Below are 22,204 nucleotides of genomic sequence, written 5' to 3'. Positions count from 1 at the left end.
CCGGGCCGAAGACGGCTGTAATGCCAGAAACTGGTCCCCGGAAGCTTGTTTCCTTTCCAGTAAAGAATTGACTTGGTAGTTTGGTCTGCCCTGTTCCCATGATGCACTGGGCCAGGGTCAGACTAATTTGCATATAGCCAGGTTCTGAGCTGGGATGGTGCAGTGAGCTAAAAAACGGTGATGGATCAAGCCCTGATCTTTTGACTGGGTAGGAGTGTTCTGCTTATTTCAGATACTCTGTCCATCCCCACCCCCTTTATGAATCGTTTTGGCCCCCACAAGTGTGGAAGGGTATGCTCAGATGTGAGTCCCTTGCTCACTGCACCATCAGGATTCAAGCAAGCCGGGTCGAAGACGGCTGTAATGCCAGAAACCAGTCCCCGGAAGCTTGTTTCCTTTCCAGTAAAGAATTGGCTTGGTAGTTTGGTCTGCCCTGTTCCCATGATGCACTGGGCCAGGGTCAGACTATTTTGCATGTAGCCAGGTTCTGAGCTGGGGTGGTGCAGTGAGCTAAAAAACGGTGATGGATCAAGCCCTGATCTTTTGACTGGGTAGGAGTGTTCTGCTTAATTCAGATACTCTGTTCATCACCACCCCCTTTATGAATCGTTTTGGCCACCACAAGTGGGAAAGGGTATGCTCAGATGTGAGTCCCTTGCTCACTGCACCATCAGGATTCAAGCAAGCCGGGCCGAAGACGGCTGTAATGCCAGAAACCGGTCCCCGGAAGCTTGTTTCCTTTCCAGTAAAGAATTGGCTTGGTAGTTTGGTCTGCCCTGTTCCCATGATGCACTGGGCCAGGGTCAGACTAATTTGCATGTAGCCAGGTTCTGAGCTGGGATGGTGCAGTGAGCTAAAAAACGGTGATGGATCAAGCCCTGATCTTTTGACTGGGTAGGAGTGTTCTGCTTAATTCAGATACTCTGTCCATCACCACCCCCTTTATGAATCGTTTTGGCCACCACAAGTGTGGAAGGGTATGCTCAGATGTGAGTCCCTTGCTCACTGCACCATCAGGATTCAAGCAAGCCGGGCCGAAGACGGCTGTAATGCCAGAAACCGGTCCCCGGAAGCTTGTTTCCTTTCCAGTAAAGAATTGGCTTGGTAGTTTGGTCTTCCCTGTTCACATGATGCACTGGGCCAGGGTCAGACTAATTTGCATGTAGCCAGGTTCTGAGCTGGGATGGTGCAGTGAGCTAAAAACTGGTGATGGATCAAGCCCTGATCTTTTGACTGGGTAGGAGTGTTCTGCTTAATTCAGATTCTCTGTCCATCACCACCCCCTTTATGAATCGTTTTGGCCACCACAAGTGTGGAAGGGTATGCTCAGATGTGAGTCCCTTGCTCACTGCACCATCAGGATTCAAGCAAGCCGGGCCGAAGACGGCTGTAATGCCAGAAACCGGTCCCCGGAAGCTTGTTTCCTTTCCAGTAAAGAATTGGCTTGGTAGTTTGTCTGCCCTGTTCCCATGATGCACTGGGCCAGGGTCAGACTAATTTGCAAGTAGCCAGGTTCTGAGCTGGGATGGTGCAGTGAGATAAAAAACGGTGATGGATCAAGCCCTGATCTTTTGACTGGGTAGGAGTGTTCTGCTTAATTCAGATACTCTGTCCATCACCACCCCCTTTATGAATCGTTTTGGCCACCACAAGTGTGGAAGGGTATGCTCAGATGTGAGTCCCTTGCTCACTTCACCATCAGGATTCAAGCAAGCCGGGCCGAAGACGGCTGTAATGCCAGAAACCGGTCCCCGGAAGCTTGTTTCCTTTCCAGTAAAGAATTGGCTTGGTAGTTTGGTCTGCCCTGTTCCCATGATGCACTGGGCCAGGGTCAGACTAATTTGCATGTAGCCAGGTTCTGAGCTGGGATGGTGCAGTGAGCTAAAAAACGGTCATGGATCAAGCCCTGATCTTTTGACTGGGTAGGAGTGTTCTAGTTAATTCAGATACTCTGTCCATCACCACCCCCTTTATGAATCGTTTTGGCCACCACAAGTGTGGAAGGGTATGCCAGATGTGAGTCCCTTGCTCACTGCACCATCAGGATTCAAGCAAGCCGGGCCGAAGACGGCTGTAATGCAAGAAACCGGTCCCCGGAAGCTTGTTTCCTTTCCAGTAAAGAATTGGCTTGGTAGTTTGGTCTGCCATGTTCCCATGATACACTGGGCCAGGGTCAGACTAATTTGCATGTAGCCAGGTTCAGAGCTGGGATGGTGCAGTGAGCTAAAAACGGTGATGGATCAAGCCCTGATCTTTTGAATGGGTAGGAGTGTTCTGCTTAATTCAGATACTCTGTCCATCACCACCCCCCTTATGAATCGTTTTGGCCACCACAAGTGTGGAAGGGTATGCTCAGATGTGAGTCCCTTGCTCACTGCACCATCAACATTCTAGGCAGCCGGGCCGAAGACGGCTGTAATGCCAGAAACCGGTCCCCGGAAGCTTGTTTCCTTTCCAGTAAAGAATTGGCTTGGTAGTTTGGTCTTCCCTTTTCCCATGATGCACTGGGCCAGGGTCAGACTAATTTGCATGTAGCCAGGTTCTGAACTGGGATGGTGCAGTGAGCTAAAAACTGGTGATGGATCAAGCCCTGATCTTTTGACTGGGTAGGAGTGTTCTGCTTAATTCAGATACTCTGTCCATCACCACCCCCTTTATGAATCGTTTTGGCCACCACAAGTGTGGAAGGGTATGCTCAGATGTGAGTCCCTTGCTCACTGCACCATCAGGATTCAAGCAAGCCGGGCCGAAGACGGCTGTAATGCCAGAAACCGGTCCCCGGAAGCTTGTTTCCTTTCCAGTAAAGAATTGGTTGGTAGTTTGTCTGCCCTGTTCCCATGATGCACTGGGCCAGGGTCAGACTAATTTGCATGTAGCCAGGTTCTGAGCTGGGATGGTGCAGTGAGCTAAAAAACGGTGATGGATCAAGCCCTGATCTTTTGACTGGGTAGGAGTGTTCTGCTTAATTCAGATACTCTGTCCATCACCACCCCCTTTATGAATCGTTTTGGCCACCACAAGTGTGGAAGGGTATGCTCAGATGTGAGTCTCTTGCTCACTGCACCATCAGGATTCAAGCAAGCCGGGCCGAAGACGGCTGTAATGCCAGAAACCGGTCCCCGGAAGCTTGTTTCCTTTCCAGTAAAGAATTGGCTTGGTAGTTTGGTCTGCCCTGTTCCCATGATACACTGGGCCAGGGTCAGACTAATTTGCATGTAGCCAGGTTCTGAGCTGGGATGGTGCAGTGAGCTAAAAAACGGTCATGGATCAAGCCCTGATCTTTTGACTGGGTAGGAGTGTTCTGCTTAATTCAGATACTCTGTCCATCACCACCCCCTTTATGAATCGTTTTGGCCACCACAAGTGTGGAAGGGTATGCTCAGATGTGAGTCCCTTGCTCACTGCACTATCAGGATTCAAGCAAGCTGGGCCGAAGACGGCTGTAATGCCAGAAACCGGTCCCCGGAAGCTTGTTTCCTTTCCAGTAAAGAATTGGCTTGGTAGTTTGGTCTGCCCTGTTCCCATGATGCACTGGGCCAGGGTCAGACTAATTTGCATGTAGCCAGGTTCTGAGCTGGGATGGTGCAGTGAGCTAAAAAACGGTGATGGATCAAGCCCTGATCTTTTGACTGGGTAGGAGTGTTCTGCTTAATTCAGATACTCTGTCCATCACCACCCCCTTTATGAATCGTTTTGGCCACCACAAGTGTGGAAGGGTATGCTCAGATGTGAGTCCCTTGCTCACTGCACCATCAGGATTCAAGCAAGCCGGGCCGAAGACGGCTGTAATGCCAGAAACCGGTCCCCGGAAGCTTGTTTCCTTTCCAGTAAAGAATTGGCTTGGTAGTTTGGTCTGCCCTGTTCCCATGATGCACTGGGCCAGGGTCAGACTAATTTGCATGTAGCCAGGTTCTGAGCTGGAATGGTGCAGTGAGCTAAAAAACGGTGATGGATCAAGCCCTGATCTTCTGACTGAGTAGGAGTGTTCTGCTTAATTCAGATACTCTGTCCATCACCACCCCCTTTATGAATCGTTTTGGCCACCACAAGTGTGGAAGGGTATTCTCAGATGTGAGTCCCTTGCTCACTGCACCATCAACATTCAAGGCAGCCGGGCCGAAGACGGCTGTAATGCCAGAAACCGGTCCCCGGAAGCTTGTTTCCTTTCCAGTAAAGAATTGGCTTGGTAGTTTGGTCTTCCCTGTTCCCATGATGCACTGGGCCAGGGTCAGACTAATTTGCATGTAGCCAGGTTCTGAGCTGGGATGGTGCAGTGAGCTAAAAACTGGTGATGGATCAAGCCCTGATCTTTTGACTTGGTAGGAGTGTTCTGCTTAATTCAGATACTCTGTCCATCACCACCCCCTTTATGAATCGTTTTGGCCACCACAAGTGTGGAAGGGTATGCTCAGATGTGAGTCCCTTGCTCACTGCACCATCAGGATTCAAGCAAGCCGGGCCGAAGACGGCTGTAATGCCAGAAACCGGTCCCCGGAAGCTTGTTTCCTTTCCAGTAAAGAATTGGTTGGTAGTTTGGTCTTCCCTGTTCCCATGATGCACTGGGCCAGGGTCAGACTAATTTGCATGTAGCCAGGTTCTGAGCTGGGATGGTGCAGTGAGCTAAAAACTGGTGATGGATCAAGCCCTGATCTTTTGACTGGGTAAGAGTGTTCTGCTTAATTCAGATACTCTGTCCATCACCACCCCCTTTATGAATCGTTTTGGCCACCTCAAGTGTGGAAGGGTATGCTCAGATGTGAGTCTCTTGCTCACTGCACCATCAGGATTCAAGCAAGCCGGGCCGAAGACGGCTGTAATGCCAGAAACCGTTCCCCGGAAGCTTGTTTCCTTTCCAGTAAAGAATTGGCTTGGTAGTTTGGTCTGCCCTGTTCCCATGATACACTGGGCCAGGGTCAGACTAATTTGCATGTAGCCAGGTTCTGAGCTGGGATGGTGCAGTGAGCTAAAAAACGGTCATGGATCAAGCCCTGATCTTTTGACTGGGTAGGAGTGTTCTGCTTAATTCAGATACTCTGTCCATCACCACCCCCTTTATGAATCGTTTTGGCCACCACAAGTGTGGAAGGGTATGCTCAGATGTGAGTCCCTTGCTCACTGCACTATCAGGATTCAAGCAAGCTGGGCCGAAGACGGCTGTAATGCCAGAAACCGGTCCCCGGAAGCTTGTTTCCTTTCCAGTAAAGAATTGGCTTGGTAGTTTGGTCTGCCCTGTTCCCATGATGCACTGGGCCAGGGTCAGACTAATTTGCATGTAGCCAGGTTCTGAGCTGGGATGGTGCAGTGAGCTAAAAAACGGTGATGGATCAAGCCCTGATCTTTTGACTGGGTAGGAGTGTTCTGCTTAATTCAGATACTCTGTCCATCACCACCCCCTTTATGAATCGTTTTGGCCACCACAAGTGTGGAAGGGTATGCTCAGATGTGAGTCCCTTGCTCACTGCACCATCAGGATTCAAGCAAGCCGGGCCGAAGACGGCTGTAATGCCAGAAACCGGTCCCCGGAAGCTTGTTTCCTTTCCAGTAAAGAATTGGCTTGGTAGTTTGGTCTGCCCTGTTCCCATGATGCACTGGGCCAGGGTCAGACTAATTTGCATATAGCCAGGTTCTGAGCTGGGATGGTGCAGTGAGCTAAAAAACGGTGATGGATCAAGCCCTGATCTTTTGACTGGGTAGGAGTGTTCTGCTTAATTCAGATACTCTGTCCATCACCACCCCCTTTATGAATCGTTTTGGCCACCACAAGTGTGGAAGGGTATACTCAGATGTGAGTCCCTTGCTCACTGCACCATCAGGATTCAAGCAAGCCGGGCCGAAGACGGCTGTAATGCCAGAAACCGGTCCCCGGAAGCTTGTTTCCTTTCCAGTAAAGAATTGGCTTGGTAGTTTGGTCTGCCCTGTTCCCATGATGCACTGGGCCAGGGTCAGACTAATTTGCATATAGCCAGGTTCTGAGCTGGGATGGTGCAGTGAGCTAAAAAACGGTGATGGATCAAGCCCTGATCTTTTGACTGGGTAGGAGTGTTCTGCTTAATTCAGATACTCTGTCCATCACCACCCCCTTTATGAATCGTTTTGGCCACCACAAGTGTGGAAGGGTATACTCAGATGTGAGTCCCTTGCTCACTGCACCATCAGGATTCAAGCAAGCCGGGCCGAAGACGGCTGTAATGCCAGAAACCGGTCCCCGGAAGCTTGTTTCCTTTCCAGTAAAGAATTGGTTGGTAGTTTGGTCTTCCCTGTTCCCATGATGCACTGGGCCAGGGTCAGACTAATTTGCATGTAGCCAGGTTCTGAGCTGGGATGGTGCAGTGAGCTAAAAACTGGTGATGGATCAAGCCCTGATCTTTTGACTGGGTAGGAGTGTTCTGCTTAATTCAGATACTCTGTCCATCACCACCCCCTTTATGAATCGTTTTGGCCACCACAAGTGTGGAAGGGTATGCTCAGATGTGAGTCTCTTGCTCACTGCACCATCAGGATTCAAGCAAGCCGGGCCGAAGACGGCTGTAATGCCAGAAACCGGTCCCCGGAAGCTTGTTTCCTTTCCAGTAAAGAATTGGCTTGGTAGTTTGGTCTGCCCTGTTCCCATGATACACTGGGCCAGGGTCAGACTAATTTGCATGTAGCCAGGTTCTGAGCTGGGATGGTGCAGTGAGCTAAAAAACGGTCATGGATCAAGCCCTGATCTTTTGACTGGGTAGGAGTGTTCTGCTTAATTCAGATACTCTGTCCATCACCACCCCCTTTATGAATCGTTTTGGCCACCACAAGTGTGGAAGGGTATGCTCAGATGTGAGTCCCTTGCTCACTGCACTATCAGGATTCAAGCAAGCTGGGCCGAAGACGGCTGTAATGCCAGAAACCGGTCCCCGGAAGCTTGTTTCCTTTCCAGTAAAGAATTGGCTTGGTAGTTTGGTCTGCCCTGTTCACATGATGCACTGGGCCAGGGTCAGACTAATTTGCATGTAGCCAGGTTCTGAGCTGGGATGGTGCAGTGGGCTAAAAAACGGTGATGGATCAAGCCCTGATCTTTTGACTGGGTAGGAGTGTTCTGCTTCATTCAGATACTCTGTCCATCACCACCCCCTTTATGAATCGTGATAAGCTCTAGGCCAGGCAGGAGCTCTTTGGACCAGAACCAAACAGTAACAGCACCTGCGTGGCCTGGATGCTGGCTTTAGTGTGTCCAGAGTTGGCAGGCAGTACTGGGAGCAACACTAACGAAGACTCCGAGTCAGGGCTCGAGTCGGGGTACCATGAGGGTGGACGGCATTCCCCCACTTATTTTACAGGGTGGACGCCGTCCTCCCTGCCATACAGCTGGACTTCACTCTTTGGCCTCTCTGGGGCGGGATCGGAGCTTACAGCACGCTGCTCACGTGCTGGCTTCTCAGATGCATTCGCATCTGAGGGGTGAGCGAGGGGAGGCATTGAGCTCGATGGTGCAAGCCACCTTTCGTGACGTCACTTCCAGTCATGATGTCACTTCCAGTTACAGCGTCCCCCCCACTTCTTTTTTTGGGACTTGTGCCCTGTCCGAGACCATGAAGGAAAGTGATTGAAGTAATGTTTTTGCATTGTGAGTAATATGTTTTAGACATATTTTATGTGAACATTTCTTGAGGCTTGGTTGCATTGCAGCAGTGCTTGTGTCTGACGTCAGATGCGAGAATTCTCTTGATGCTGGACCCACCTCCGTGGCTGACCAGGGCCTGCAGGAGCCCCAGTGCGTCAAATCTCCGTGGCTGACCAGGGCCTGCAGGAGCCCCAGTGCATCCCACCTCCGCGGAGGACCAGGGCCTGCAGGAGTCCCAGTGCATCCCACCTCCGCGGCTAACCAGGGCCTGCAGGAGCCCCAGTGCATCCCACCTCCACGGCTGACCAGGGCCTGCAGGAGTCCCAGTGCATCGCACCCCCGCGGCTGACCAGGGCCTGCAGGAGCCCCAGTGCATCCCACCTCCACGGCTGACCAGGGCCTGCAGGAGTTCCAGTGCATCGCACCCCCGCGGCTGACCAGGGCCTGCAGGAGCCCCAGTGCATCCCTCTTCCGTTGCTGACCAGGGCCTGCTGGAGCCCCAGTGCGTCAAATCTCCGCGGATGACCAGGGCCTGCAGGAGTCCCAGTGCATCCCTCCTTCGCGGCTGACCAGGGCCTGCAGGAGTCCCAGTGCATCCCTCTTCCGTTGCTGACCAGGGCCTGCTTGAGCCCCAGTGCGTCAAATCTCCGCGGCTGACCAGGGCCTGCAGGAGCCCCAGTGCATCCCTCCTCCACGGCTGACCACGGCCTGCAGGAGCCCCAGTGCATCCCACCTCCGCCGCTAACCAGGGCCTGCAGGAGTCCCAGTGCATCCCACCTCCGCCGCTAACCAGGGCCTGCAGGAGTCCCAGTGCATCCCACCTCCGCGGCTAACCAGGGCCTGCAGGAGCCCCAGTGCATCCCACCTCCGCCGCTAACCAGGGCCTGCAGGAGCCCCGGTGCATCCCACCTCTAACGCTAACCAGGGCCTGCAGGAGTCCCAGTGCATCCCACCTCCATGGCTGACCAGGGCCTGCAGGAGCCCCAGTGCATCCCACCTCCGAGGCTGACCAGGGCCTGCAGGAGCCCCAGTGCATCCCACCCATGGGGCTGACCAGGGCCTGCAGGAGTCCCAGTGCATTCCACCTCCGAGGCTGACCAGGGCCTGCAGGATCCCAGTGCATTCCCTCCTTCGCGGCTGACCAGGGCCTGCTGGAGCCCCAGTGCGTCAAATCTCCGCGGCTGACCAGGGCCTGCAGGAGTCCCAGTGCATCCCACCTCCGCGGCTAACCAGGGCATGCAGGAGCCCCAGTGCATCCCACCTGCAAGGCTGACCAGGGCCTGCAGGAGTCCCAGTGCATCGCACCCCCGCAGCTGACCAGGGCCTGCAGGAGCCCCAGTGCATCCCTCTTCCGTTGCTGACCAGGGCCTGCTGGAGCCCCAGTGCGTCAAATCTCCGCGGATGACCAGGGTCTGCAGGAGCCCCAGTGCATCCCACCTCCGCGGATGACCAGGGCCTGCAGGAGTCCCAGTGCATCCCTCCTTCGCGGCTGACCAGGGCCTGCAGGAGTCCCAGTGCATCCCTCTTCCGTTGCTGACCAGGGCCTGCTGGAGCCCCAGTGCGTCAAATCTCCGCGGCTGACCAGGGCCTGCAGGAGCCCCAGTGCATCCCACCTCCACGGCTGACCACGGCCTGCAGGAGACCCAGTGCATCCCACCTCCGCCGCTAACCAGGGCCTGCAGGAGTCCCAGTGCATCCCTCCTTCGCGGCTGACCAGGGCCTGCAGGATCCCCAGTGCATCCCACCTCCGAGGATGACCAGGGCCTGCAGGAGTCCCAGTGCATTCCACCTCCGCTGCTGACCAGGGCCTGCAGGAGCCCCAGTGCATCCCACCTCCGCGGCTGACCAGGGCCTGCAGGAGTCCCAGTGCATCCCACCTCCGAGGCTGACCAGGGCCTGCAGGAGTCCCAGTGCATCCCTCCTTCGCGGATGACCAGGGCCTGCAGGAGCCCCAGTGCATCCGACCTCTGTGCTGACCTGGGCCTGCAGGAGCACCAGTGCATCCGTCCTCCGAGGCTGACCAGGGCCTGCAGGAGCCCCAGTGCATCCCACCTCTGTGCTGACCAGGGCCTGCAGGAGCACCAGTGCATCCCACCTCTGTGCTGACCAGGGCCTGCAGGAGTCCCAGTGCATCCCTCCTCCGAGGCTGACCAGGGCCTGCAGGAGTCCCAGTGCATCCCACCTCCGCGGCTGACCAGGGCCTGCAGGATCCCCAGTGCATCCCACCTCCACGGATGACCAGGGCCTGCAGGAGTCCCAGTGCATCCCACCTCTGTGCTGACCAGGGCCTGCAGGAGCCCCAGTGCATCCCACCTCCATGGCTGACCAGGTCCTGCAGGAGTCCCAGTGCATCCCTCCTCCGAGGCTGACCAGGTCCTGCAGGAGTCCCAGTGCATCCCTCCTCCGAGGCTGACCAGGTCCTGCAGGAGTCCCAGTGCATCCCACCTCCGCGGCTGACCAGGGCCTGCAGGAGTCCCAGTGCATCGCACCCCCGCGGCTGACCAGGGCCTGCAGGAGCCCCAGTGCATCCCACCTCCACGGCTGACCAGGGCCTGCAGGAGTCCCAGTGCATCCCTCCTCCGAGGCTGACCAGGGCCTGCAGGAGTCCCAGTGCATCCCACCTCCGCGGCTGACCAGGGCCTGCAGGACCGCCAATTCTTTTCCTCCTTTCTTACTTGCCTCTCTTTCCTTCTCTTTTTTCCTTGCTTTCATGTCATTAATTACTTTCTTAATTGATTGTATCCCACCGTTCTTACTTTTCCCCTTTCTCTCTTTCTTCCTCTCCTTTTACACGAATTAGTTCCTTACTTCTTCTTTTTCATCCTTCTTTGTTGTCAATCCTTTTGAAGTTATTTTTTTTTCCTCGTATTTATTTGACTTTTTATCTATTTTTTCTTTTTTCTCTCATTTCTAATTGGTTTCTTTCTTTTTCTTTCTTCACTTTTGTTCTCTTTCTTTCCTATGCTTCTTACTTTTTCCCTCATTTTGTCATTTTTTCTTATACTTTTTGCCTTTTCTAACGTTCTTTGTTTTTTTCCTTTTACTTTCTCTTCATCACTGAGCACATGGACAAAACTGATCTTCAGGGGCCCCACGTGTAATCTTTTTGCGATACAGCTCCTGTGCTATTAACACTGTCTGATCCCTGTGGCAGGAATGGGGTATTCTGGGGGCAGTGTTCCAGTTATTTGACCTCTGTGTACATTTATCCAATCAAGTATTAGGCAGTAGCTCATGGTGTTTTTCAGTGACCAGAAGTAGCTCCAACTATGGGAAAGGCTGGGCTCCCATGTCCTAAACTGTCTCCTGCAAGCGCTGGTTCGGCCTTTTGAAAATGTAGGTGATTGGAAAGGGGACCCCCCATCTCATGCTCACCTTTGACACACACCAAAACATACCCTCCTCCTCCCTATGGGCTTTTTATACTACATCACACTACATAAAGTATAAACACAGTAGGAGAAAATAAATATATGTGAGCATGGAAAATGTCTTTCTCCAGATGTTTGCAAAAAACACAGTTGATGGACAGAATGTAGAACAATGTCATACATTCACCCCAGTACAAGGATCTGGGCCTAAATCCATCGTTTTTTTGCACTCCACACCACCCTGGGTTAGACACTGGCTATATGCAAATCAGCTCTGACCCTGTGCCTCATGGGAACAGTCCAGTCCGAACTACCAAGCCATGTATTTCCCAGACCGGAATCAAGCATCCAAGGACCGGTTTCTGGCTATCAGCCTTCATCAGCCTGGATAGCTTGACTCCAGTGGTGTGGAGAGCCTGGGACTCACGTCTGAGTATACCCAGCCCACTCGGGGTGAAAATTGCAAAAAACACAGTTGATGGACAGAATGTAGAACAATGTCATACATTCACCCCAGTACAAGGATCTGGGCCTAAATCCATCGTTTTTTTGCACTCCACACCACCCTGGGTTAGACACTGGCTATATGCAAATCAGCTCTGACCCTGTGCCTCATGGGAACAGACCAGTCCGAACTACCAAGCCATGTCTTTCCCAGACCGGAATCAAGCATCCAAGGACCGGTTTCTGGCTATCAGCCTTCATCAGCCTGGATAGCTTGACTCCAGTGGTGTGGAGAGCCTGGGACTCACGTCTGAGCATCCCCAGCACACTCGGGGTGAAAATTACAAAAAACACAGTTGATGGACAGAATGTAGAACAATGTCATACATTCACCCCAGTACAAGGATCTGGGCCTAAATCCATCGTTTTTTTTCACTCCACACCACCCTGGGTTAGACACTGGCTATATGCAAATCAGCTCTGACCCTGTGCCTCAGCTGTTTGACATGATATATGTAGACATGTAGGGTACACCACAGGCACAGAGTTCTATTTCTCCAAGCTGTGTCTTGTGACCAGTGTGTGAGTATCAATAGCAGCTGAACCCGTACAAACATCTTACAACTGCAAGCTACAAATCCATAAAAAAAATCTGAACCTACTTAAGTGCTGAGGCCAAAGGGCATAATCAAAACCCTAAAAATCTGTAGCAGAAGGTGTCTAGTAAGATGGACGCAGAGAAGTTTCCTCAGTTGGTGGAGGGCGGCCCTTAAACTTGGTGACCTGTGGGATGTTGTTGATGTGGTTATTTCATTTCTATCATCTAGTGCTATATTTGTTGCCTTACCGCCACTTCAAAGCGCTTTACCATTGGATTCCCTGCAGGATTTTTATTATCTTTTTAAAATACTATAGAGCACTTTCCCCTGAGAGAGCACTGGGCCTTAAAATGTAATCTCTTAGTCAAGTCGTCAAAGATTTTTCCCCATTGGTCATAAGAACCTTTATTCGCTGACCTGAAGCATTGAAAAGGAGAGAACATCAACAATATATTTCTGATTTGTGAAGCTGATGTGACTCCACAATAGGCACCAGGAATCATTAAATATAGTTAAAAGGTTTTATTTAGGATTACCCTTCGATCCAGTATGTATGCAAAATAAGTTCAGTAAGTGCCGAAATACAAAAGGTATGCTGAAGTGTCTTGGCAGGAGAAGTCGCAACAGAATAACATATCGAATAGTAATAATCCCAATTGTATAAATAGATAAAAGCAAACAAGTGTTCATAAAGAACTCTCCCATGGCATAGACCAAATATATGGCCATCTATTAAGTAACCCTGGGCGTAGTTCGCGTAGTAGCGCTACGCGTAGCTATGCGAAGTGCACTTCGCACTACGCAAGCTACACGAACTGCGTAGTGCACTGTGCAAAATGCTGTTCGCACTGATTGTACAGTGCAGGATGCTTGTCCGCACTGTGCAGTCACTGCAAACCGCATCTTGCACAGTGCAAATGGTTGTTTTCTGCCGCTCAAGGAGATTTGTACTCGAGCGGCAGCTTTCTCAACGCGGACTGGTAGTTTCTCATCGCAAGCGGTCGCGAGCATATGTAACCACTCACAATGAGAAACCTGACCTCCCCGCGTTGAGAATCTCACCGGGAGGTTTATTTTCCACGCTCGCGATCGCCATCTTGAATGTTGCTGACCGCGAACAAGGAAAAAGTCTCACCGGGATGTTATTTTGCTCGCTCGCGGTCGCCAACTTGAGGTTGAGGACCACAGACAAGCAAACAATGCCCGCTACGCATTTTTGCAGTGTGCTACATGCAATTCACGTAGCGTGTAGTTGCGCAAACTACGCGAGCATAGCGTAGTCCTACGCCAAAGGTTACTAATAAGGGTTTCTAAATCAGTAGCATGAAAGAGAAGAAAGGTCAGCATGATCAGAGTCCAGTCGAAGTCCAAAGAAAAAGGATATGAGTGTTTAGCATTAAGCTTCACGCCTGCAGGAGGTCTGTACCTCTCCAGATCTACAGGGAATCTGCTCTACCTTTAGCTGTGAGAAAACCAATTTAATTGTAATAAGGGACTCAGACACGTTCTTATCTCTCCCGCACCACCAGAGACCAATCAGGTCACTACTTGAATGCATCTGTAGATCAGGATCCCACTGCATCGGACTGCAGCGTCGGTGCTCATCCTGTAAGATCTCACCATCCTGACACAGGATGAGCAGAAGGCTCTTTCGAACGTTATTCCTCCACATTCTCTTCCCGCCTCTCTATCAGTCGTCTCACACAGACAATCGACCTTACTCTAGCTAATGAATAACATGATGATAAACTTGCAAGGGAAAGAAGAAAGCCTGCTGATGAAGCAAAAAGCATTTAACTGAGGCCTGTAGTCAGACTAACTTTAGATCAGCATGAGTTTTCACTTCAAATATATGGTTATACATGCACCTGTAACTTTAGGAATGAATGTAAAACGCGTGTAAATGAGTACTTGTTTACATTTGCAAATACCACTTTCAAGGTAAATGCAGTACAATTTGAAACACAAGTATAAGATGTCAATGAGAATTACATGTCTTCATGTTTAACTGAACCTCAGTGCACAGCTATAGAAGTGTCTAGTCTCTACAGTGAATATATTTCAGTAATGCATTCAAATGTTTCACACACGTTAATAGAGTTAAGGCACGCAGTGAGTACCCTGCCAACTGCACGTATATGGTTTACACTTTTGTGACTTGTGAGGGTGGAGTCTAGATCACGCTGCTCCATACATTTTCAGAACCTTGCCGACCAGAATGCGCCAAAAAGATGGATTTGATCTCGGAGTGGGATGAAAACAGGAATCACCAACAGGGCAAAGCTGGTAAATATATACATCAAACCTATTAACCTGAAGATTGCTTCGGAGAATTTACAAGAGATGTTCTCAGCTGCCTCACAGGACAAGAAGGTAGTGTTAAAGCTGACGGATGTGGTAAGGCTGGGCCGGGCAGGGATCAGTTCTTTTCTTCCTCCCTCTGGCTTCCTATGGGCACTGGTCCCGCGAGCAAGCCTGGTGGACGGGAAGCAGTCGGTGTCCGAGCCCCATGACTGAGTTGATGTATGCGGGAGTTGGTGGAGGGTGGTAGCGGGTGGTCTAGGCGTAGCTGCAGATTGGTGGGGTGTTGTAGGGTTGGGAGATCCTGGGGGTGTGGCAGTGCGGTCCGGCTTGTGAGCAGCAGCCGCTGCAGGTTGTAATGTTCTACACTGACATTGTAGCAATACCTCCTTCTGCAGCGACGCCTCCTGGAGGGGTCCGTAGGGGTCAAAGCACCTCAGCAGATGATTTGTTTCAACTTTGGAGCACTGGTATAAGCGGGGAGCCAGTGAGTCTGCCAGCCCAGCTAGACCGCTAACACCTTTGTCGGGTGGTTGGTGGTTGGCGGGTGTTTTTGGAAGTTCCGGGTCGTGGTTGCAGCATTTTGAAGAACATGTGACGATTTTACAGTTACTGGAGGTCTGAGCCAAGTAAAGTAAATATTATTTGTTCCCGTCCTGCTCGCTGTTTCCATCCCATTTTAAGGGTTGTTGTATCAATAGAGGAGTGTCCACAGCCAAAGGCTGGAGTCTGCTAACTCCTAGCCAAGAGTTGATGTATATCTTGCCCTGTAAAACGTTAGAAGTGACTAGATGGTGAGGTGCTTGAGGAGTGAGATACAACATGTTAGGTTAAATAACACGTATATAAAATATAACACAAACGCCATGTCCCAAAATCTTTATTCATGATGGCAGGCTATTTTAATGTAATTTATTTTAAGTTGTCTCTCACTCATTCTGATGAAGACCAACTGCAAATGTATGGAATTCCTAATGTGGTGTCTGCCGCGGGAGAGAGCTTTGGAGGTACCGAACAGGGATTGTCAATCTTAATGCAACACAATCTGATTAGTAGAAATAGTCGCTGTGGGAGCGATTGCCCAGCTGTTGCCACCTAGGGGTTCAGAAGGCGCCTAGTCCGGGTTGATCACTCCTTTACTCCATTGAATCAGTTTTTAACAATTTAATGACTAGGGGCCAGATGTAGGTAATTCCGATTTACCTACTCTTAAATACCGAATCATACCGAATCGGTATTTAAGAGTAGGTAAATTGGAAGTAGGCAGATGTAGGTAATTTTTCTTTAACAATTACCAATTCTGTAAGATTCGGTATTTACCGATTCGGTAAATACCGAATCGGTATTTCCATTGATTCCTATGGGCCTTGAAGCCCATAGGAATCAATGGGAAATACCGAATCGGTATTTACCGAATCGGGAAATACCAAATCCTGGCAGGGGGAATGGGGTGTCACTTTGACACCCTGTAGCACCCCAATTGCAGGCTTGTGTGCCATGTGGCACACAGACATGCCCTAAGGGCATGTCTGTGTGTCACATGGCATAGGTGTACATGGCATAGGTGTACATGCACAGATGTGCATGCACAGATGTGCATGTACACTGGAATTCGGTATTTTACCACCCAATAGGATTGGGTGGTAAATACCGACTACTAAAGGGCCTCTGGCACTCTTTGAAATGCCAGCTACATCAGGATTCACCGAATCGGTAAATATACCGATTCGGTATTTTACCGAATCGGTAAATTTACCGATTCGGTAAATTTACTGATTCGGTAAAATTCAGGCCCCCTACATCTCAAAAAACAATTACCGGTCGGTAACGGCCGAAATCGGCCGTTACCGACCGGTAATTGGCGACCTACATCTGGCCCTTTGTGTGATGATCAATCTTGGAGTAAGCGATCACCTCACCATGGAGATAATTCTCAGGGGCCAATTCCTAAAAAAAGAAAATCCAGCAACCTTAGAGTCAGATCTGGTTTATAACCATAGAATCAGGGCTGTAATTAGAAAAGAAAATCTCCAGGAATTGTTTAGTTTCAAAACAGATAAGTTCTATATTAGTTCTCATGGGCTCTAAATGGTTTAATTAACTCATAAAAAGAGTGTCGCGCTGTCTTTAAGTATAGTACAATTTAAGAAATACATCAAGTGCTAACAAAACTAGGGGCCAGATATAGGAAGCCTAATTCCGGTCGGTAACGGACGAAATTACAGAATTTCGGCTGTTACCAACCGGAATTAGGCTTTTCAGATGTAGGTGGCCAAATTGTAGGATTAGGTCATTTAACGAATCGGTAATTTAAGGAATCGGTAAATGATATTTACCTACATCTGGCCCTAGGTTTCCTTTGGGATGGTTTGATCATGAGTGTGCTCACCAAAGGAAGGAGTTCAATAGGATGTGCTGAAAGGAATTCATCTTAAGAATCATACTATTGAATTGGGTTTTATTGTAATGAAAAACAAATAATGCTCACTGCTTGTTCAAAAGAAACAAAAGTTCTATTAATCTAATTGGTGCAAAATGCATGGAGAAATCTCACAAGATGGTCTCAACAGGGAGCTTGGAGGCTGAAGTATCTGATGAGCAATGGATAGAATTCATCTCCAAATTATACAAAAGTTCCTCCTTACAAGCTCTAACTCGGTTTGTAGTCGACTATTCCGCGAATCTGCATTTAATGATGCTGAAGTAAGTAGGTATAATTTCTGAGCGAATTAGCAATATGAAGTCGTCTTGGGCCGGGGCACGGTTAGTCGCCCAGCAGCAGTATTTAAAGCTTATCCCTTGTGGGTGGCCAGTATAATAAGCCAACTTTTTTAAAGGGGTCACCTCTAGTGGGACAACACCTCACATGTGGTGTGGTGCAATTATTAAACCAATCCATAAGAAAGGCAGTCCGGGGAGCCAGACAGTTATGGAGTGATCTCCCTACTAAACACTACTTGAAAGATTAATGCAAATGCCATTTTAAAACATCTTGAGAGATGGCCTTTGGCACAGTGATCAATCCAAAAGAGCAAGGTGGTTTCAGGGAAAGCTATTCAACTGTTGATCACTGTATGGTTCTTCGGTTGGCGGCCAAGAGATTTATAGCAACAGTTGGCAAGCTATGCTGCTTTTTTGTAGATTTCCAGGATGCTTTTGACTTTCGATGGAGACCTAGGGCTTCGATTTAGATCTTGGCGGATGGGTTATTGCATCAAAACGGGGACTGATATCCTGTCTGCCGAAATATAAATCCCATTATATCCTATGGGAATTATATTTTGGCGGACGGGATATCTGTCACCGTTGTGGCATAGTAACTCATCCTACAAGATCTAAGTAGGACCCTAGTATGAAAAAAGTTCCAGGGCTATGATCCGTAGCTTTTTATCAATGACAAACTCGTTTTCCATAAAACAGGCTTAGATCATGTACTGTGCCTTATGCATGGGTGATCTAGTACTTATGGACTATACTCCAATGGGTTTAGAAAGAAAACTCCATGGCCGTTATGAATATTGCAAAACTAACAGATTAACAATAAATGTTAAGAAGATGAAGACGCTGGTCTTTTTGAAGCGGTCAAAGAAATGTGCTTGATTTCTTAACAGTGTTCTGCTCAAGCAGGTCAGCGTCTATAAATATCTTGGTATTTGCAAAGCGCAGTTTATCACCTGTGAGGGTGTCCAGGCACTAAGGTGCTTACTCTCCACAGTTAGGACATTTGACACCCATTTCTGGTGCCTTTCAGTTCAACCATTAAAAAGGGCTATACTTGGTAAATTGATACCTCAGGCCCTTTATGGGTGTGTAGGAAAGTGACCCCCCACACTCATTTTTTGCCTGATGTCTGATGAACTTTGACCGAAAGTGCCCTGGGTCCCTGCCAATCAGGGCTTGTCTTCTTTCCCAAAACTGTACACCTCTGGCCCACATATAAGTCCCTTGTAAAAGGCACCAGTGGTACCCAGGGCCTTGTGACCAGAGAGGGTCTCTAAGGATGCAGCATGTATTGTGCCACCCTCAGAGACCCCTCACTAAAGACATACACACTGTAATTGCAGACTGTGCGTTATGGTTCGGACAAAACCTAAGAGTCGGCATGGCACACATCCCAGTGTGCCATGCCACAACCCCTGCCTAGGCATAGGGAAGTCAACCCTCTAGCAGGCCTCACAGCCCTAGGACAGGGTGCACTATACCACAGGGGAGGGCACAGCTGCATGAGAATTATTCCCCTACAGTGTCTAAGTCCATTCTTAGACATTGTATGTGCAGTGAAGCTATATTGAGTACATAGGTTGAAAGTTTGTCATTACGAACTCCACAGCTCCATAATGGCTTTACTGAATGCTAAAGAGTTTAGTATTAAACTCCTCAGCATATGAAACCCACACTGATGCAGTGTTGGTTTTATTACAAAATGCACTGATAGGGCATCTTAGAGATGCCCCCTGAAAAAGCATGTCCCTCGTATGTGACTGGTCTGCACCAGCCTGCCACACACAGACATGTTTCTGACCCCCTGAGGTGGGAGCCCTTGTGCTCTCATGAGTCAGGGACAAAGGCTGCTTGGGGTGGAGGTGCTTCACCCCTACCCACAAGCAGGAACAGCATTTAGGGAGGTGAGCCTCAAAGGCTTCCTGCCCTTTGATATGCTGGCGAGGGCCTCTCCAGATAGTGGAGATGCCCGCCCTCTGACCAAGCCCCACTTTTGGTGGCAAGGTCAGTGGGAAACTAAGTAGTCAGGAGAGGTGTATCCCCTCTTTGCCAGGACGACCCCTAGGGTGCCCTGGACCGAGGTAACCACTACATGCCCTTAAAAAAATTAAAAAAACGTTTCATTTTTCTTTTTTTAAATGCATCCCATTTTCCTTTAAGGAAAACAGGCTGCATTTAAAAAAATTGCTTTATTCAAAAGCAGGCCCAGACATGAAGGTCTGCTGAGCCCAGCACGCCACCATCCCTGGGAGGCCCAGCCATTCCCAATGGGCTCGCAAATTGCGAGTGCCTCATGAATATTGATGAGGCATGCAATTTCCGACCCCATTGAGAATCGCAAACAGTGTCTCTAACACTGTTGTACATGTCATTTTGAGAGTCGCTAATTGCAACCCGCAATTGAGCGCAATTTGCAACTCTCAAAAAGACATTGTCGTACATCTGTTCCCTACTGCCATGGCCCCAGCCCTACCGACCTGTCGCCTGCTTCCCAACACCTGTCCCATGGCCAGCAACTTTCAAGAAGCCCAGGAAGACTGCCACTCTTAAATAAAGACCAGATCGCCACTGGACAGCGGCCAGGTCCAGAAAACTCCAACACCAAGGATTCCTGATCTTGGCGGATCTGTGACCCCTGCCCACTCTTGACCCGTCGCCCAGGGCCTGAGTATGAGTGGCTCACCTGTCCAGTGAAGTCTACCCAGTGAACCTGACCTCTCCTCCATTGGTGGTTAACCTCTCCCGGACCCCACGAAGTCTCCTGCAGCCTCTACATGAAGGGACCCGTGACCAGCTACAACCTAGAAGATCCAACACCAAAAGGTACCCCTGCATTCTCAGCCCACCGTCCTTGGGTATCTCAGTTGACAGTGCCTCACCCCCCTCAAGCCCTCCAACTTACCTGCCCAACCAGTGGTCACCTTCAGCCAGCCTCCTGGCCTGAGTCTGCAGCCTCTTTGTGTCATCTGCAACCTCCTTTGAAACGCATTAGACGCCCAACGCTGATTTTGCACCCTGCACCTGGCTTCCTGTATTGCTGGTGGTGCTGCTTGGACCCCCCCACCCCTTGCTGATCTTAATCCCCGTGCCCTGTGCCCTGAAACCACGGGTGCTTACCTGCAAACCGTGCCTCTCCGAGGTATCCCCAGCCTCTATTGATTGACGCTGAGCCCAGTGACAGCTGCAACCGGCCGCCTCAATGCCGCGGCTGGTGCAGTACCAACCTGAAACTGAACCTTGCCTAGTGTTGGTCAAAACCCCGGAAGATTGGGATTGTAAATCGAATACTTACCTGCAAATGCGTAACATTGATTTCCTTCCTTAGGATTGCATTGCAATAAGAAAACCTATTGCATTCAAAAGTCCATCCATTTCCATTGCAAAGTTCTACGGTTCCAATCTGATTCTACAAAAGTATTTCTAATGCTGTAACGCATTTTCTATTGCCTTGCAATTCTTACTGTACTTGAAAGGTGTCATGGCTTTTGAGACTGCTACTTACCTGCAACTGAGTTCCTCTTGAGTCTAGAAATAAAATAACAAAATAATAGCTTTTTATCCAAAACAATTAGTCTGGGTTCAGTCTTTGAGTGTGTGCTATCATTTCTTGCCTGAGTGTGTACAATAAATGTTTAACACTACCCTCTGATAATTGTAACTGCTCAACCACACAACCACAAATAGAGCTTTTAGTATTATCTACTTAAGTCTCTGTCAGCCTCTGAGGGTCCACTGGACTCTGTGCACACTATATCTACTTTGGTATAGTATTTACAGAGCCAGCTTCCTACAGGGTGGAATTGGTGACCTTCGACCAAAAGCTACTCTAGAGCATGCTGAGAGCCTGCCTTCAGTCCCGGCTTACTCAAAGATCCAGGCTTAAAGGTGAGAGCAGGGGCCAGTCTTCCTCTAGCATGTTGGCACAATCTTGCACCCTATGGCTAGGGCCACTGGAATTATGCAGCAGAAAAAGACCACTTATGCAGCAAGCTTGAGTAAATTACGTGGCAAGAAAAGGAAAATTATGCTGCATAATGCGCCACATTTTGTAATAGTATTACTTCATTATTTTGTCATTTTTAAACTTGGTAACACTCTGTGGGCATTGGTTGCACCGCATTAGTACAAGTTTAACACCCAAATATAGCAATAAGCAACAGAAAGGTGACCAGTGCAGCTTTGCAAAGGGTCTTCCACCACATAGTATTGCTGCATTTTTAGTAACTTTTGAACCATTTGAGCTGGAAAATAAATCTACTAAAATCTACAGATTATGTGGCAGGTGATGGATTATGTGGCAAATACAGCAAATCTATAAGTATGCGAAAATCGCTGCAGCCGCACTATCACATAAATCCTGTGGCCCTGCCTATGGTTCCTATCTTCATCGATGACGTGGAAGGGCAGAGAAGAACTCTCAGGAATAAGGTTCTGGGACATATAGAATGGGCCAGATTCATTATTTGGTTCAGTTTTAACCCCTCCCATGCTCATGACGAGCTGAGCTCGCCATGAGCCACGGCGCTCCGGTGCTCATGACGCTCGGATGGAACGCACGGATGTGGGGAGATTTCCCCTGCTGTGCGAGCGTTCCACGGCAGGTAATGCACCTGTGACGAGCTGAGCTCGTCATGAGCATGCGGGCGCCGTGTGCGCCCCCCTCTCCCCCAGCGCTGCAGGGGAATAACCCCCGTAGCGAAGGGGTTAAGGTTGCTTCTACCTCTGCCCTGGGGGCTTATCATTTCTAATTCAAAGTTCCCTTCCACCAGCTCAAACGACAGGATTTCTAAGTAAAAGACATAAGTCTGTAATGACCTCTTTGAAATCTGAGAGACCAAGGGATTTTCCCTGCTCTGTGTTAAATTCCTGATAAATGTATTTAAAATCAAATATTGCGATATTCCGAGTGTTGATCCAGTTTGGCGAATACCTGGTCTTAGGTGTGATTGGTTCAAATAAGGAATTCTGCTTATGTGAGTTGAAAGTTACACACAGTACACACTCTCTACTCTTAAACTGTTTGCTTTTTTTGTAAGAGAGAAAAAACCTTTTCCCTTTTTTAGCAAATGTAAGTTAGGACTCGTAGGGAAGCACTGGTCACTTTACTTATAATGAAGTATTGTGATGTTACCAATGCCTTGACAAAATACATCCAACTAATTTATAAAAGA

At 49.4% G+C, this 22,204-nt stretch overlaps 1 long non-coding RNA gene across 1 annotated transcript in view; it reads left to right on the top strand.

The window, feature by feature from the left end:
• LOC144767883 (uncharacterized) overlaps positions 1-22,204 on the top strand; it is a 99,333-nt gene that overhangs the window by 24,522 nt on the left and 52,607 nt on the right. Inside the window, exon 2 of the long non-coding RNA XR_013598372.1 lies at positions 14,214-14,297. This is a non-coding gene — a long non-coding RNA (uncharacterized LOC144767883). The remainder of the gene's footprint in view (positions 1-14,213; positions 14,298-22,204) is intronic.

Source organism: Lissotriton helveticus, chromosome 7 (assembly GCF_964261635.1).
Source record: "Lissotriton helveticus chromosome 7, aLisHel1.1, whole genome shotgun sequence".
NCBI lineage: Eukaryota > Metazoa > Chordata > Amphibia > Caudata > Salamandridae > Lissotriton > Lissotriton helveticus.
This window is presented reverse-complemented; position numbering and strand designations above follow the sequence as displayed.